This window comes from Euphorbia lathyris, chromosome 6, assembly GCF_963576675.1.
Source record: "Euphorbia lathyris chromosome 6, ddEupLath1.1, whole genome shotgun sequence".
In the NCBI taxonomy this organism is placed as follows: Eukaryota; Viridiplantae; Streptophyta; class Magnoliopsida; order Malpighiales; family Euphorbiaceae; genus Euphorbia; species Euphorbia lathyris.
This window is the reverse complement of record NC_088915.1, coordinates 27,506,727-27,525,973: the sequence shown is the minus strand read 5'-3', so window position 1 is coordinate 27,525,973 and position 19,247 is coordinate 27,506,727. Positions and strand designations below refer to the sequence as shown.

Sequence of the window (19,247 nt, the reverse complement as noted above, 5' to 3'; positions counted from 1 at the left end):
ATTAATGTGAAATGTGGACAAAATTAATGAAACTTTGTTTGTCCTGTATATGGGAGTGACCTAACTGAATAGATGGCTGAAAGGCGATAATAAGTTTAATTTTAATTATAATTATGTGAGTGGAAAATGAGGTATTTGTGTTCCATTAGTGCTATAATTTTGAAGATACGAAAGTTAGATGTTAATCATATTTCCTTTTGTGGTTAAAATGGCTCTTGCTTTATTATCCAATCATAGATTTGCTGATGATCTAAATATTAGGTAGCTTCCTCATATATTATAGTTTAGTGCATATCCTCCTTTGACATCTGTTACATATCTTCCTTCCACTTTTTTCTTTTCATAACTTAAATAGTAGATTGGATGCAATATCCACAACAATCATACATAACATACTATTTCATTAGATTTTTTTTTAAATTTTTTTTTACAATTATCGTATTTTTATTGGTAACGTCCAAAGGATCATATAGTACCGAGATTATAGAATATCTCGGTATATATTTCATTATAAACAAAGAGATTACAAGTAGTGTTTGTATACTTGAGATATAAGAGATGATAACTTCAGAAAATAAGAAACACACATGATATACATTATGTCATTTTCCCTTTCACATGACACAAGATATATGACAGACATTTGTTTTCGTATCGTCTGAATACTTTTCGTGACAGTATTTTAAATTTCCGTCATCTGAAAGCGTAATTAAAAACGCGCTCGATTCACATGTGGCGTTCCGATGACAGAATCCTGTCATCCAAAGAAAACGCGCGTTTTTGTTAAATTTCACTTATTCATCAGATGACACCTGCAATAAATAATTTTCATTGTATAAAGAAAACAAAAAAACAGCAAATAAAACTCCACTTACGCGGCCATATACCAAATTTAGGCGCTGGATGTTTTGACTGAAAATTCAGCTCATATATAAACCCTGTATCTCACCCAAAACCCCATTTTTTAGGTTACGCAATCTTCATCCTTCTCATCTCTCTCTATCTCCATGGTTGATTCCTACATAAAATCAGTGAGATTCACTACTGAAAAGCTTGGGTCTTTATCTTTTTTAACCTAGGGCAATACAGTGTCTCCTTTTTATTTGAACATAATATTTGCAGGGATAGTAAGAATGCTACGTGGGAAAGGCTGACTGAAGAGATTGTCAATCAGCTCTTGCGTTTAGCATATGGGAAGATATCAACACATTCTAAATATCGCTAGGCCTTAAAATTTCAAAGTAAAATGCAAAATGTGTACTAGAATCGTTGTGTGGCTCAACTTGTTATTTTTTAATTAATAGAATACCTCCACATTTGCTTAAGAATTGTACTCCTTATGAATTTTTAAATGGTGATAAGCATGATTATAAGGTTCTTCGTTCATTCGAGTGTTTATGTTTTGTTAGCACGTTAGCTAGAAACTGAACTAAGTTTGATCCTAGGGAAGAACCAGGGGTATTTCTAGGGTGTAACACAAGGCAGAAAGGTTTTAAGATTTTAAAGCTTAGAACATGTGACATTGTTGTCTCTAGAAATGTAAAATTTCATGAGACTCAATTTCCTTATGGAACTAACCTTGAGCAATTAATGACATATCAATCTAAAATGCCTAGTTTGTCTGAAATGTCTAGTTTATCTCCAATTCCACTTGTATCTGAGTCTTTACATAATATTAGAAGGTCAAGCAGAACAGTTTCACAACCTAGGTATCTTGAGGATTATAACTGTGATGTTTTGGAAACAGGGTTTTTTAATCGTCAGTTAGAACAAGACATTTATCATCCTTTGTCTCAGGTTATTAGCTATGATCACCTATCTAATGCTCACAAATCGTATACTGTTGCTTTATCTACTCAAACAAAACCCACAAGTTATAAAATGGCATCTAAGGACCCTAAGAAGCCATGGGCAGTGAGATAAAAGCCTTAAATAACAATAAGACTTAGGAAATATTTTCTTTACCATCAGGAAAAAGGCCAATAGGCAGTAGGTGGATTTTAAAGATAAAACGAAAGAGTGATGGTACAATAGAAAGATTTAAAGCCAGATTAGTGGCAAAAGGATATACTAACAAGAAGGCATTGATTTCTTAGGAACTTTTTCTCCCGTAGCTAAGTTAACAATTGTTAGATTAATATTAGCGTTGGCTGCTGTTAATAATTGGAAATTAGAACAATTAGATATTAACAATGATTTTTTACATGGTGATTTAGGAGGGGAAGTTTATATGACTTTGCCATAAGGAATTAAGACTGATGTGTCTAATCTTGTGTGTAGGTTCGTTAAGTCATTGTATGGGCTTAAGCAAGCTAGCAAGATGTGGAATTCCAAATTAAATACATCTTTGTAATCTTTAGGTTTTAAAAAATCTAGAGCATATCCTTCTTTATATATCAAGAAAGTTGATGGTAAGTTCATAGCATTATCTGTTTACATTGATGATATGATTTTAGCAAGCAATAATGATGAGGATATTTTGGAAGTTAAATCTTTTTTGAATAAGAGTCTTGGTATTAAAGATCTAGTTGCATTAAAGTTCAGTTTAGGCCTAGAGATTGCTAGAACTAAGCAAGGAATACATGTTTATCAAAGGAAATATACCTTAGATTTATTGGCTGAGACATGTTTTTTAGAAGCTAAACCTTGTTCAACTCCAATGTCAATAGATAGTCTGGATGATGGGAATTCAAAGTTTTTAGAGGATGTTACAGGTTATAGGAAATTAATAGGAAAACTTTTACATTTGTCTAACACAAGGCCTGACATTATGTTTGTTGTGCAACAATTGTCACAACATCTTGAGAAGCCTAAAGAGTTTCATTAGGCTGCAACCTATAGAGTTTTGAGTTATTTGAAGTAGAGTCCTGCTCAGGGTACTTTCTGATAACAACCAGATACAATTTACGAGACTAAAAGGGTAATTGACCAAATGACCGCGTATTCAAACGATCCGGAGAGCAATGGCGTATCAAGCAAGACATCCGCATGGCGAATCACCTAGATTCCACCACACGTCACCCGTAGTCAAACCTACGGAAGACCTGCCATCATGCCTCGATCCGCCCGTTAAACGGTTAAGCCGATTCCCAACGAAGACACTTAATAACCCATTAATGAGCTAACGGTCATACTTGAATGAGATCAGTAACCGCCATTAATGGGGCATTAATGGAGACTTTCTAGTTACTGGGAGTTACAACTACATGACTATAAATAGCTTGCCTCACAAGCTATTGAGGTACACATACATTCTTGCTCTAAACCCTACTTTGTCAATATAGTTTACTCACTATACCAATACTGACTTTGGCATTGGAGCTTCCCCCCGTCGAACCCAACGACGCCCCCCGCAGGGAAGGAATCCGATCGAAAGTTCATCACCAGTTATTAATTGGTGCGGTGATCATGGAGGTCCTAATTAGAAAAGGACTCAGTTCACAACCCAAACATGGCAAGTGGAGGGTCTAACCCCTCAATGGGAACTACAATACCGCCCATACCACCATCGATTAACCCCAACACCAACGCTGGTCGCGTCGATCCTAATGCACCAACCGTCCATGATGAAAGGGACATGTCGCCAGAATCCTTTTGGGATATTTGCGCAGGTACCGTAAGCAGAGAACATGGACCTATTATGGAAGGTCGTTTAAGAGCTTATCTAGTGAACCAAGATGTAGGTGGAGCCACGATAGGAACTATTCCCCCGCTGAATCGTCGTCAACCGCCAAGACCGACCCTGACACAATGGCAAAACGCCTATGTTAGACCCAATGCTCACCGGGATTCATCATTTTTTCTCTCTCAGCCTGTGGATTCGATAGTCGTTAATCCAGAGCTTGCTAGCAACCTGCCAACAAACAGAAGGTTATTTCCTGACATACCGGATGGAAGTCGTAGGAATGATCAATCCCCCCTGAGGAACACAATAAATCCATGGATCACAATTGGCGGATCTCGAGATCCACCGATCAGAACGTTCGCGGATCCAAATGACACAGTGGCGAATCCAACAGAAGGTGGACGTGATGGTCGCAGGCATAAGAAACGAACCAGATCACATAAGAGAGGACGATCAAGATCCCGTTCTCATCACAGACGTAGAACTGGATCCCCTTGGCGTGGAAGGTCGCCTCCACCACCTGAGCGAAGGGAGAACGAATGCCAAGCTGGGTCACCTCGCCAACATCCGCCACCAAATCGAGGTAACGGGGGACGATCTCCACCAAGGGGGCGTGGCTGCGGCGGAGGAAGGTCACCATCAGAACCTTCATCAGGATCCAGCTCCTCTTCCTCACAGCGAAGTGATAACTCCCATTTGTATAGGGTTTTTAGCTCATTTTCGCTTTATTTCCTTTCCGTTTTATCATCGTTTTGTTAGCTTTCAGTTTATATTAGTAATTTCAATTACTTACGACTGTTTTTCTGTATTTTCAGGTATGTTAGGACCATTTGAGTATTTCCGAACTGGACTCGTGCCTGTTGGAGCATGTCCGGACAATTCTGGGACAGGGAGAGCAAATTCTGGGAGCCCAAGGATCGAGACGGAGAATTTCTAAGAGGGAGCCCTGTTTTTCAGAGCCTGTCTCGCCGAGACAGTGCCTGTCTTGTCGAGACAGGCCCTCGTCTCGTCGAGACACAGCCTGTCTCAGCGAGACGAGGCCGGTGATGGCTCCCAAAAAGGGAACCATCACGTGGTGTCTCGACGAGACACCCTCTCGTCTCGTCGAGACACCTTCTGTCTCGACGAGACGAGACGCTGGGAAGCGATTCCCAGCATTTTCTCATTTCAGGGGCACGAATTCTGACCTAAAAATGTCCTAAAATGCCCCTAAAACATCTGCCACTATAAATAGAACACTAAGCCACCATTGTTGGGGAGGCTTTTTCTTTTTCCAAAATAGTTTTAGCTTTCTCTTCTTCCTTCTTGAAGATTAGAGCAGTTTTCACCATTATTGAGGAAAATTGCCTTGCTGGAAGCTCTTGGAAGATTGGTAGAGGAGAGGACTGCCTCACATTTGTTTTGTAATCAGAATCAGACACATTCGGGTTTTAGAGTTCTAATTCCTTTAATTGTCTTTTATTCTTTTTGTTGAATTGAATGGAGATTAATACTATTGAACTGCGTTTAATTCGTTGGGTGCGTTTAATTATGAACTAATCCCCATCCTATCTGGGATGGGGATGAAATTGATTGCTTGACCATGTGTGATTAGGGATTTTGTGTATAGGGAGAACCTCAATTGATTAGATTGTGCAGGCTTTGTAACCTAGACTTCTCAGAACTAGGATCATGGCTAGAATGAGACTCGATGATATCAACTAGCCCGAAATTGTGGAACCTGGTCCCTAGATTCTGGCATATTTAGTATCGTAGATAGATAGTAACCTAACCCAGGTGCTGCCTAATCCGAATTGGCACAATCCAACCTCGCTAGAGACCACTAGGAGTGCGGTTTAGGGGGCTGGGCTATGGCTTTGGCTCAAATCACCACCGATCCTAATGCTTTGCATGCACTAGGTTTTTGTGCCTAATCAAGCCGTTGACCTCGAGCATGGAATTGGCTACAAGCGATTGACCATATCCTTGCGGTAATTTAGGTGATTACCGTCAATTGACCTTAAGATATACATCCAAATCCCAGCACATTACACATGGGATGCAATTAAGAGCGTCCCTATCCTAGATTACTTCTCCATTGAACCTAAATCTACCTCTTTTATAGCTTTTAACTTTTGTTACTTTAGCTTTTAATACAATTCTCCCCTATTTATTCAACCTTCTGAACAATTACGTTCTCTTCCCTAGACTAATTAGTTGTGACAAATAGTCCTTGTGGTTCGATCTCGTGCTTAAGCACTATACTACTTATTGCGATAGGATACACTTGTCCTATTTATTGCTATATACTTTACGAGCATCAAGTTCTTGGTGCCGTTGCTGGGGACTATTTTTTTGTTTATAGCTAATTAATTCAGCGCGAAGTTTGAATAATTGTTTGGGGTTCCTCTAACCGAGGGTCTGAGAATCAATCATATTCTTATCTGGATTCATAAGCTGAAATTGTTCTTGCAGGACGTGAGACGAGGACACGATGGTCAAGGATATGTCGGTGATGGAATTGTTGAAGGCGAGGCGGCCTACAAGCACCTCTGGAATCCTTGATCCGGCAATAACAGCAGAATCATTCGAAATCAGACCAGCAATGATCCAGATGATTCAGAACTCGGGACAGTTCAAAGGGGATTACTACGAAGATCCCAACTCACACCTTGACAAATTCGTGGAATATTGCAGCACCTTCAAGTGCAAAGACGTCACATCTGAACAAGTCTGCCAGAAGCTGTTCAGATTTTCCTTGAAAGAAGAAGCTGCAGAATGGCTACATTCCATTGAGCCAGGCTCTCTCACTGATTGGGACACCACGGTATCAGCTTTCCTATCAAAGTATTTCCCCCCCATCAAAGACTGCTCAATTCAGAAGCGAAATCACATCATTTAGGCAGTCCGAAAGTGAGAACCTGCATCTGGCCTGGGAGAGGTTCCAGAGGTTGTTGAGAAGGTGTCCCCATCATGGTTATCAGCGGCACCAGCTTGTTGATATGTTCTATTCGGGGATATCTCCTGTTAGCCGCGCTTTTCTTGATACAGCAGCGGGAGGAAATTTATTCAACAAGACCGCGATACAGGCTTACAATCTGGTGAAAGAATTGGCTGAACGGAGTGCGTGTTGGCAAGTTGAAAAGCCGTCTCAAAGTAGGGTTACAACAGCAGAGGAGTTCACTGGAGTATATCCAAAATCAAATCCTCAGATAGCAGCACTCACAGAAAAGGTAGCTCTGCTGGGAAGTCACTTGAAATCACCAGGAACAGTGGTAGGCTGTGAGGTTTGCAGCGGAGGGCATAAGAGTGCGGAATGCCCAATGGTACTTGAACAGATCCAATATTTAAAGCAGGACAGGTACAGAGGGATAGGTTCTGAATTCGATTTAGAAAAGAGTATAGATGTCCTGATAGAGAGCATGAGTGCCATGGAAGGAAGATTGGCACACAATGAAGCATTCTGCCAAAGACTTCAAACGCAAGTTAGTAAATTGGCAGAAGAGGAAGCACGAGCAATCACGCTCAGGAGCGGAACACAGGTCAGCGGACCAGATTTTATGCCTCAATGAGACGAGGGGTTAGACCCCGTTACTGGTAATATCTCGTCTATTCCATCTTCTCCACAAGTAAGTGTTTCTGACCCGGCTTCGATAACTGACACTGTTGATCCACCAACACAGGTGACATTGCCTTATCCTACTTCTAAAAGAGCTAAGTTAGATAAGGATTATTCCAAGATGTTTAATGTGTTTAAGAAAATAGAGATTAACCTTCCGTTCCTTGAACTTCTTGAGAATATGCTTGTGTATGGAAAGTTTTTGAAAGAATTAATCTCTAAAAAGAAAAGATTGGGAGAACATGAGACTGTAATGCTAAGCCAGGAATGTTCTGCAATGCTCACAAATCCACTCCCAAAAAAATCTAAGGATCATGGTAGTTTTAGCATACCTTTTACAATAGGCAAAGTTCACTTCAAACGTGCCCTATGTGGTTTAGGAGCGAGCATTAACTTAATGCCTTTGTATATTTATAGGAAACTGGGGATGGGAGATCTGAAACGGACATCAGTCACAATACAGCTGGCTGACAGGTCGATAAGGCGTCCGGTAGGAGTGGTGGAAGACCTTTTGGTAAAGGTAGATCAGTTCATCTTCCCGGCTGACTTTGTGATAATGGACATCGAGGAGGATGATCAGGTTCCTATCTTACTAGGGAGGCCTTTCCTCGCGACAGGACGGACACTGATTGATGTTGAAGGGGGAAAATTAATTCTCCGATTACAGAATGAGGAAGTAGAATTCAATATTCTCAAGTCTATGAAATTTTCTATTGATGATGAGTGTTGTAATTTCCTTAGCCTTACTGACTCTTTGGTTGAGAGTACTTTTCAGGAAAATGAAGACAGGAATTTGAATATCGAACTAGAAGAGGAGGAGCTGTCAGATGAAGACGTTGGGGTCGGAAGTAAAGAAGGATGTAATTGGGCCCGACACGATGAACTCCTGGAGAGGGAAACCAAGACAAGGCCTAAGACGTCGATCGAAGAACCCCCCAACCCTCGATCTAAAACCCTTACCTGCACATTTAAAATACGCGTTCTTTGCACTGCCTGTACACTTACCTGTAATTATTTCTGTTGAACTTACAGGTCCTGAGGAAGATCGCTTGGTGGAGGTGCTGAGGAAGCACAAAGGGGCCTTTGGATGGCAAATGTCTGACATCAAAGGGATAAGCCCATCACTCTGCGAACACCGGATCTATATGGAAGATAAGGTGAAGCCGACTACTCAACCACAGAGAAGGCTCAACCCGAAAATGAAGGAGGTGGTGAAGGCTGAGGTGATTAAGCTGCTTGATGCAGGGATGATATATCCGATCTCTCACAGCCAGTGGGTGAGTGCTTTGCATATGGTGCCAAAGAAGGGGGGCACAACAGTGACGTTGAACGAGAAGAATGAGTTAATTCTGGTGCGGAAAACTACCGGGTGGCGAATGTGCGTGGATTTCAGGAAATTAAACGACGCCACTAGGAAGGACCATTTTCCTCTTCTGTTCATCGATCAGATGCTTGAACGCATGGCAGGTAAGTTTTTCTTCTGTTGTGTGGATGGGTATTCGGGCTACATGCAAATCTCAGTGGATCCTGACGATCAGGAAAAAACCACTTTCACATGTCCTTTTGGGACATTTGCATATAGACGGATGCCCTTTGGGTTATGCAATGCACCTGCTATGTTTCAGAGGTGCATGACAGCTATATTTTCTGATATGATAGAAGATTTCATGGAGGTCTTTATGGACGATTTTTCTGTTTTTGGGATGACTTTTGATAGCTGTTTGCATAACTTAGGATTAATGCTGCAAAGATGTGAGGAAACTGATTTAGTCCTAAATTGGGAAAAGTGTCAGTTTACGGTCACTGAATGTATTGTTTTAGGCCATAAGGTATCACGAAAAGGTATTGAGGTAGACCCTGCTAAAATTGAGGTCATTGAAAAACTACCTCCTCCTTCCAGTGTCAAAGCAGTTAGGAGTTTTTAGGCCATGCTGGTTTTTATAGACGCTTCATTAAGGATTTTTCTAAAATTGCCAGGCCTATGACCCAATTGTTATTGAAGGATGCCAATTTCGTTTCACACCTGAATGTCTTGAATCTTTCAATACCTTGAAGGATAAATTGACTAAAGCTCCCATAATGGTTAGTCCCAATTGGAATTTACCCTTCGAGCTGATGTGTGATGCTAATGACACAGCTGTAGGTGCATGCTTAGGGCAGAAGGTGGATAAAATTTGCCAACCAATTTCTTATGCTAGTAAAACCCTTAATGATGCTCAAGTAAATTATACTACCACAGAAAAGGAGTTATTAGCTGTGATTTTTGCACTTGACAAGTTTCGTTCATATTTAGTGCTTTCCAAAGTTATTGTTTACACTGATCATGCTGCATTGAGGTATTTGTTTTCTAAACAGGATACCAAACCTAGACTCCTTAGGTGGATCTTGTTGCTACAGGAGTTCGATCTGGAAATACGAGATAAAAAAAGGAGTCGAGAATGTGGTTGCTGATCATCTCTCCAGATTAGAATAAAATGAGGTGGATGCCAAAACAAATGCAGACATCCAAGAGACATTCCCCGATGAACACTTGTTGTCAATACAACATGTCCTTTGGTTCGCTGATTTTGCTAACTTCCTTGTAGGAAAGGTGGTCCCTCCAGAATTCTCCTACCAACAGCGGAGAAAATTCCTGCACGATGCGAAGCAGTATTTTTAGGACGATCCCTACTTATTCAAAGTTTGTGGCGACAACATCATTCGCCGGTGCATACCTGAAGAGGAGATTGCCTCTGTTCTTGCATTTTGTCATTCCAAAGAGGTAGGTGGACACCACGGGGTAGATAGGACTGCGGCTAAGGTACTCCACAATGGGCTTTATTGGCCCACCATCTTCCATGACGCTTTTGATTTTGTTAAAAACTGTGATAAGTGTCAACGAACTGGTAACATTTCACAAAGACATGCCATGCCTATGAAACCAATTTTAGTCTGTGAAATTTTTGATGTTTGGGGGATAGACTTCATGGGTCCTTTCCCGAAGTCACTCAATAATGAGTACATCCTTGTAGCCGTGGACTACGTCTCTAAATGGGTTGAGGCTGTAGCCTTGCCTAGTAATGATGCGCGGGCTGTCATCCGATTCTTGCAAAAGAACATTTTCACACGGTTTGGCACTCCCCGCACCATTATTAGCGACGGGGGTCCCATTTTTGCAACCAGGCTTTTAAACAAGTCCTGCATAAATACGGGGTCACCCATAAAGTGGCCACCCCGTATCACCCACAGACCAGTGGCCAAGTTGAAGTTTCTAATAGAGAGATCAAAGCTATCCTTGAAAAAACTGTGAATTCCTCTAGAAATAATTGGTCTCTCAAATTAGATGATGCATTGTGGGCCTACAGGACCGCGTTTAAAACGCCAATTGGTATGTCCCCATTTAGGCTAGTTTACGGTAAGGCATGCCATCTTCCTGTAGAACTCGAACATAGAGCCTACTGGGCTACACGTTTTCTAAATTTTGATACAAGAGTTACAGGAGAAAAACGGTTACTGCAGTTGAATGCCTTGGAAGAGTTCAGGCTTGGTGCCTATGAGAGTTCACGAATCTACAAGGAGAAGACGAAAAGATGGCACGACAAGAGAATAATCAAACATCACTTTGAGGTAGGGGATAAGGTGTTACTATATAACTCCAGTCAGCGATTATTCCTTGGTAAGTTAAAGTCGAGGTGGTATGGGCCATTTGAGGTCGTCCAGTTATTCTCCTCCGGAGCAGTGGAGATCACAAATGGCCGTAGTCCCCTGTTCAAGGTCAATGGGCAGCGTCTGAAAATTTATGAAGATGACTTGGGCGCAGTGGAGACACTGCGTTACATAGACGCCCCATGAGGGAGTTTCTCATATCCTATATCTTTACTTTCACTTATGGTTCGATTTTATAAATATGCATGTTTTGGGATTTACATGCATGATTTAGTGTGGGGGAGGAGACAATAGGATAGGACACTGTGTACATGCACAAATGCATGTTTTATGCTTCTTTTGGTTGGTATTTGTATTTATGTCCAGTAGTTAGAAATAAAAGAATCATAGGCAGTTGATTTTGATGCATCTAGTAATCCTAACATTACAATTGAAATTGTTCCCTAAAAGTCTGAAAGCTCAGTTGAAATTGATGAATGGAAAAACTTGTGAACAACATTTTAGTCTCCAAAGAGTGTCATTTAATTAAGATTGACATGGAACGGTTCGTTAGGTGAGGCTAGGATTGTTACAATTAACCCCTAAAGAATGAGTTAAAGCCAAAAGATCAATAATTTAGACTCATTTTTAGGAACAATTGATCTCTTAGGTGTGGGATACAGTTATTGTCATTATGCTCATAGGAATTGCATCCAATACTGGTTGGATATTGTGTTACAATTGAACTTGAAATGATTAGGCAATCTAGGTATAGCCCTTTGTGAACTTAGCCTTTTCTTTGTTTAGCCAAAATCCCTTACCAATTCCACTAGTTAAGCCCCTTTGAGCCTTATTTACCCCTCTTCTTTGACCAGCCAAGTTTCAAGCCCTTAGCGTTCATAAATATCCTTTCTCACCTTAGTTAATTGACTTGATTCCGGTTAGAAAAATATTTGGGCACACACCCTACGAACCTCCGTTAGCTACAATGGAAAGGTTGTCATCCTATATATTAGAAGTAACTCATTCAAATGACCTTTTTTCCCCTCTGTCTAAAAAAAATATAAATAAAATAAAATAATATTTCATATGGTTCGAAACTAGAACCAAATAAATTGTAGAGGAAAGGATAGAAGGTATTCTTCAGTTGCTTCCCAAGCTTAAAACTAAACAACCTTGAGCCTTTTTATCTCGCACACAACAGAAAAGGTGCCACTTTGCCAGAAATTCTAGCTGGATTAAGTCATTAACTCTTTGCCTAAATTCCCTTTTGAAGGAAATTAGGCTAAGGTATAGCAGCGGAAATATAAAAATTTTAGCCTACTTCCTTTTAACCATAGGACCCGTTAATCGTTATTTCATATAAAGAGGGATAAGAAGAAATACCTATTGAAGAACAATCTACCATTGTTAATGAAGCGCCCACAACTCTTCTCCGAGTTCCCAAGCACGAAGTAAAACACGGTGAGGTTAAGTTAGAATCAACCGTATGAGATGCAACCAAAATAGATTGCCTCTAATTAACCAACACAAGATCAAAGAAAAATGAGATAGATAAAATTAATCGATCGATAGAAGCCGTATGAATTCTTGTCCACGAACTAGGGGAGTCGAATTCTCTCTCTCTCTCTAAGCTAGGGATTTCAAAAATCACTAGGTGGGATTAGGGAGGCTTAGTCGAAATTCATGTATAGAGGGGGTATATATAATCGCTTGTATCTAAACCCTAGTTAGATAGGAATAGGTTACTTAATAGGAACTCAATTCGGAATAGAATTCCCAATTATTATCTCATTATATATCTAATATATCTAGGATAATAATAAATAACCTAATTGGATAATAATAGGAGTATATTAATCTAATTAAAACTCCTAACTTAATTATCTCTTAATTAATTTAATTCATATTCCTAATCAAATTAGGATTAATGGAATTAAAATAATTCCTTATTATTACATATAAATTTTGGCCCCCCTCTAATTAAATGGGCCTTACTGGGCTCAATTGGGCTTCCATCTATTAATGACATCCATCTCTCTTTTGGTTCCAAGTCTTATGTGTGATCGATTAGGTTCTTACTACTTCTGGCCGTATGCAACTATTAAATTAATTTCTTTAAGAATTATATTTAATCTTTGCATAACGGAATGATGTACTGAGTATGTTATTAGCAAGTCTGTAATCATTCCCCCAGAGTCCGTTAAGAAGACAGGTTGATTCTGTCGTTAACCCTTCCGTATTAGTTACAGTATAATTCGATCCTTTATCAACTACATCCTTGAAGTGAATCTTATGACTATGGGTGATGTCAAGTCACATATAGCGAGACGTTCATTTTACTTCTATAGGCCGAGTCAACTCAAATAGATAGGTTAAGTGAAATCTGTATTTCTTACTCTTAAGCTATCACCTTGCAAGGATTTAGAGTCGAGTCTTCCACAAGCGATCCTTGGATGTATCTCCCATTAATCGGGAGTGATAAATGCTCAATCCAATGTATAACTACCCTGACATTACCTCCTGTGACACCCAACCTTTGCCGTTCACACCCCAGAGTCATCTCTGTTAAGGATCGTGGGACAGCAGGATCAAAGTCTCACATTCAGTAATTCAGGATGACCAATTAACATTCCTTTGAGTCTGAGGATTAGTTATACCTATTAATACCAATGAGATGAACATGTGACAAGGATGAATCTACCCATCCTGTTATCTCAAATCGGATCCCCAATCCTAATGAACAATGTTTCATCGGATCTATGTAACTGTCCAGATATCTGTATATATGAAGCTTGTGAGATCAGCTTTCTGTCGGACAGAAGACATTGTTACATACAAGTCTCAACAGTGATATATCAATCCTAAACATATCACTTGACTTAGGGTGGTTTTAAGTTTATTAGTTTATTATAAAGTTTTGTCTCACTTCATGCTTGTATGAACACTTTATAATCACTTTAAACAAACTTACGGATTTCCTTATATTAGACTTTATTCAGTGCTTAAAAGGGATTGCCTTTATATAGTTATAAAACATATATCTCATTAAAACAAATGATATAAAGAACAATTCATTTACTTGGATATCTCGTAGCGTTCGCACCTGGTTTGTTTCCCAAACAATTCCTTTAGGTGCATGATGATGGAATTGGCATTCATCTCCTCATGTTGCCTTTGTAATTCCGATGTCATCGATGCAAGTATGATGCATCCGGCATGATAGTCATCAGCCTTGTGCTTCTGATAAGCATCAACTTCCTCGATGGGAGCATCATTTTCAGGGACAGGGGGTATCGGTGTATCAAGTACATACCCAATTTTCTCGAACTTCAAAACAATTTTGAGGTTACGAAACCAGTCGGTGAAGTTTGAACCATTCAGTTTGTTATCGGTAAGAATGTTTTGCAGATTGGTTTTAGTCATGATTTTAAGAGTGTGTGTTTAAACAAAACCTGAGAGTGAGAAAGAGTAAACGTATGTCATTCATTTGCTTTAAAGTATAACAATCTAAAATTATAGGCCTTTTAATTTATTTCAGATTGCTCCCACTATTTTGTCAAATTAATAGCCCTCCATATTAATTCGAAGAATTTCACAAATCCTTTAGTGAGCTAGGATCCTAACTCCTGAGATTTCGCCTTGAGTTTGCTCAACAAGCTAGTCTTATTTGTTAGGTAGATTCATGTAATCAATCACATCTCGAATGTGACTCCTAGGTTATTGGGTTACTAACCACATTAGTAACTAATATGCTATTCACATTAATCCCAACCATATTGCCCATTAGTTTATGACAACATGAGTTTGCTCATCCAATTATCATAATCTAATTTAAGTATTACCCCATATTCATGAAAGAATGACTTTCGATAATTCAGGTGTTACCATAAGACCCCGAGCTTGAGTTTGCTCAACAACCCAAAGGCCCCCAGTACTGTCGGCTAAATTATAATATTAGGGAGGGGCAACCGATTTTAATAACTTGCTTATTTACTTAACTTTTTAACGAGGGATTTTATTTAGGTCTCATAATCTAACTTAGTCTTGATTTGCTTTAGCATACATCAGACACATACATTCACATACATTGGCGTTATGGACATATCATCTAAATTATTCCGTCGAGCCAGAGACGGAATAAAAGGCCAAACCTAAGGAAATACTAACTATTACATATTTCTCTTTAGGTCCTCCGTCTTCTCCATGGCGCCTTGAAATTACATATTAATTTATATACTACTATAAGAAAACTTCAATTGAATTGAAGGGAATCAGATGAGAGGAGAAATTACATTAGATAGTAGAAAGGCAGGACGCGCAAGCCCTATTTCAAACATACCAAAAGACTAAAAGAGGGTCCAAATATGTCCATAACTCCAAACACGCATAGACTCAATTAAATAAATTTAATTGGTTGATTACATAACCGGCTTATGTAATATTTAGGTTAATCACATTAACTCGTCAAATTAACTTTCATCCAATTTTACTTCTAATCGTTTTGTATCTTTATATTAATTCTTAGATTAATATAACCATATAAAACGTCGATTATGCATGTCCCAATTATTTTGATTTCAATTCATTTAACACTTTTATTTACAACTTGGTAAAAACAAACTTTTAAACGAATTTTCATTCGATAATCAAAACAGAAAACTATTAATTTCCGAAACATATATATATATATATACAAATTATATTCAAGCCGATTTTAACAATTAAAATCAAGTGGGATTCGGGCCGGGGGCCCGAAATCGGGTTGCGCACGCGGCTGCTGCCGCGAGGCAGCAGCCGCGCGACGGCTGCTGGTCGCGCCGTGAGGCGCGACCCGAGCCGCTGTCGTATTTATTTTTTTTATTATAAAACATATATATGTATATATATATCAGATTTTAAAACGGTTTTAAAAACGATTTTCAGAAATAGGAAAAACTACAATAGATTTCCGTTTTATCTTTTAGAATTAATAAAACTAATTTTATTAACCTAACTATAAAACTAATAGATTTTGTTATAATGATTATCAACCGAAATAATTAGGAACATACGCATAATCTATTTTAATTAACAATTAATTAAAATTTATTTATCTTTAGAATTAATTAATCAAACAATTTGTTAATTAATCCTAACCATAAATATTTATTCAATCCTATTGAAAAACTTCTAAATTTTCATATATGAAATAACGGATTTAACGATGGCTCTGATACCACTGAAGGAAATTAGGCTAAGGTATAGCAGCGGAAATATAAAATTTTTAGCCTACGTCCTTTTAACCATAGGATCCGTTAATCGTTATTTCATATAAAGAGGGATAAGAAGAAATACCTTTTGAAGAACAATCTACCGTTGTTAATGAAGCGCCCACAACTCTTCTCCGAGTTTCCAAGCACGAAGTAAAACACGGTGAGGTTAAGTTAGAATCAACCGTATAAGATGCAACCAAAATAGATTGCCTCTAATTAACCAACACAAGATCAAAGAAAAAGGAGATAGATGAAATTAATCGATCGATGGAAGCCGTATGAATTTTTGTCCACGAACTAGGGGAGTCGAATTCTCTCTCTCTCTCTAAGCTAGGGATTTTGAAAATCACTAGGTGGGATTAGGGAGGCTTAGTCGAAATTCATGTATAGAGGGGGTATATATAATCGCTTGTATCTAAACCCTAGTTAGATAGGAATAGGTTACTTAATAGGAATTCAATTCGGAATAGAATTCCCAATTATTATCTCATTATATATCTAATATATCTAGGATAATAATAAATAACCTAATTGGATAATAATAGGAGTATATTAATCTAATTAAAACTCCTAACTTAATTATCTCTTAATTAATTTAATTCATATTCCTAATCAAATTAGGATTAATGGAATTAAAATAATTCCTTATTATTACATATAAATTTTGGCCCCCCTCTAATTAAATGGGCCTTATTGGGCTCAATTGGGCTTCCATCTATTAATGACATCCATCTCTCTTTTGGTTCCAAGTCTTATGTGTGATCCATTAGGTTCTTACTGCTTCTGGCCGTATGCAACTATTAAATTAATTTCTTCAAGAATTATATTTAATCTTTGCATAACGGAATGATGTACTGAGTATGTTATTGGCAAGTCTGTAATCATTCCCCCAGAGTCCGTTAAGAAGACAGGTTGATTCTGTCGTTAACCCTTCCGTATTAGTTACAGTATAATTCGATCCTTTATCAACTATATTATTGAACTGAATCTTATGACTATGGGTGATGTCAAGTCACATATAGCGAGACGTTCGTTTTACTTGTTTAGGCCGAGTCAACTCAAATAGATAGGTTAAGTGAAATCTGTATTTCTTACTCTTAAGCTATCACCTTGCAAGGATTTAGAGTCGAGTCTTCCACAAGCAATTCTTGGATGTATCTCCCATTAATCGGGAGTGATAAATGCTCAATCCAATGTATAACTACCCTGACATTACCTCCCGTGACGCCCAACCTTTGCCGTTCACACCCCAGAGTCATCTCTGTTAAGGATCGTGGGACAGCAGGATCAAAGTCTCACATTCAGTAATTCAGGATGACCAATTAACATTCCTTTGAGTCTGAGGATTAGTTATACCTATTAATACCAATGAGATGAATAGGTGACAAGGATGAATCTACCCATCCCGTTATCTCAAATCGGATCCCCAATCCTAATGAACAACGTTTCATCGGATCTATGTAACTGTCCAGATATCTGTATATATGAAGCTTGTGAGATCAGCTTTCTGTCGGACAGAAGACATTGTTACATACAAGTCTCAACAGTGATATATCAATCCTAAACATATCACTTGACTTGGGGTGGTTTTAAGTTTATTAGTTTATTATAAAGTTTTGTCTCACTTCATGCTTGTATGAACACTTTATAATCACTTTAAACAAACTTACAGATTTCCTTTTATTAGACTTTATTCAGTGCTTAAAAGGGATTGCATTTATATAGTTATAAAACATATATCTCATTAAAACAAATGATATAAAGAACAATTCATTTACATTAAGTTTATATCCTAGAACAATTGTCTATAGGACACTAAACCCCAACACCTTTTTCCTACCCCAAACCTTTAGCCTTTGTTACAACCCTGTGAAGACCTATAATCTTGTTTAATTGTGATACTAATTTCGACCGGATGGATGATGCAATCCCAACATGACCATTTTGTGCAATAAACTGTCGAGCGTTTACCATATGCATGTTTTCCTTAAACACTTGAGTCCTAGTCCTCGCCTTTCATTTTTGCAAAGTGTTGGTCGATAAAATTACTTCATCAGTTTTGGAGATTGTTTTTGAGGTTCATGTCGTTTTTAATTGCAACTTGAGTAGTCTGAAACCGTATGGATAATAAAGGTGCAATGGATCCTTGTCCGTGTACGGGAGCTATTTGTTGATATTTCACTGCTTTTGATTCTTTCTTGCTGGAGGGCAAGCAAGGTTCAAGTGTGGGGAGGTTGATAGCTCCCATTTGTATAGGGTTTTTAGACCGTTTTTAGCTCATTTTCGCTTTATTTCCTTTCCGTTTTATCATCGTTTTGTTAGCTTTCAGTTGATATTAGTAATTTCAATTACTTACGGCTGTTTTTCTGTATTTTCAGGTATGTTAGGACCATTTGAGCATTTTCGAAATGGACTCGTGCCTGTTGGAGCATGTTCGGACAATTCTGGGACAGGGAGAGCAAATTCTGGGAGCCCAAGGATCGAGACGGAGAATTTCTAAGAGGGAGCCCTGTTTTTCAGAGCCTGTCTCATCGAGACAGGCCCTCGTCTCATCGAGACACAACCTGTCTCGGCGAGACGAGGCAGGTGATGGCTCCCAAAAAGGGAACCATCACGTGGTGTCTCGACGAGACACCCATTGTCTCGACGAGACACCCTCTCGTCTCGTCGAGACACCTTCTGTCTCGACGAGACGATACGCTGGGAAGCGATTCCCAGCGTTTTCTCATTTCAGGGGCGCGAATTCTGACCTAAAAAATGTCCTAAAATGCCCCTAAAACATCTGCCACTATAAATAGAACACTAAGCCACCATTGTTGGGGAGGCTTTTTCTTTTTCCAAAATAGTTTTCTCTTTCTCTTCTTCCTTCTTAAAGATTAGAGCAGTTTTCACCATTGTTGAGGAAAATTGCCTTGCTGGAAGCTCTTGGAAGATTGGTAGAGGAGAGGACTGCCTCACATTTTTTTTGTAATCAGAATCAGACACATTCGGGTTTTAGAGTTCTAATTCCTTTAAGTGTCTTTTATTCTTTTTGTTGAATTGAATGGAGATTAATACTGTTGAACTGCGTTTAATTCGTTGGGTGCGTTTAATTATGAACTAATCCCCATCCTATCTGGGATGGGGATGAAATTGATTGCTTGAC

The 19,247-nt window shown here is 38.8% G+C and overlaps 1 non-coding gene across 1 annotated transcript; it reads right to left on the bottom strand.

Annotated features, from left to right (window-relative positions):
• Positions 1-6,477: 6,477 nt before the first annotated feature.
• LOC136234456 (small nucleolar RNA R71) lies at positions 6,478-6,584 on the bottom strand. The gene has a single exon (XR_010691339.1). It is a non-coding gene; the product is annotated as a small nucleolar RNA R71 (small nucleolar RNA).
• Between the last annotated feature and the right edge of the window lie 12,663 nt (positions 6,585-19,247).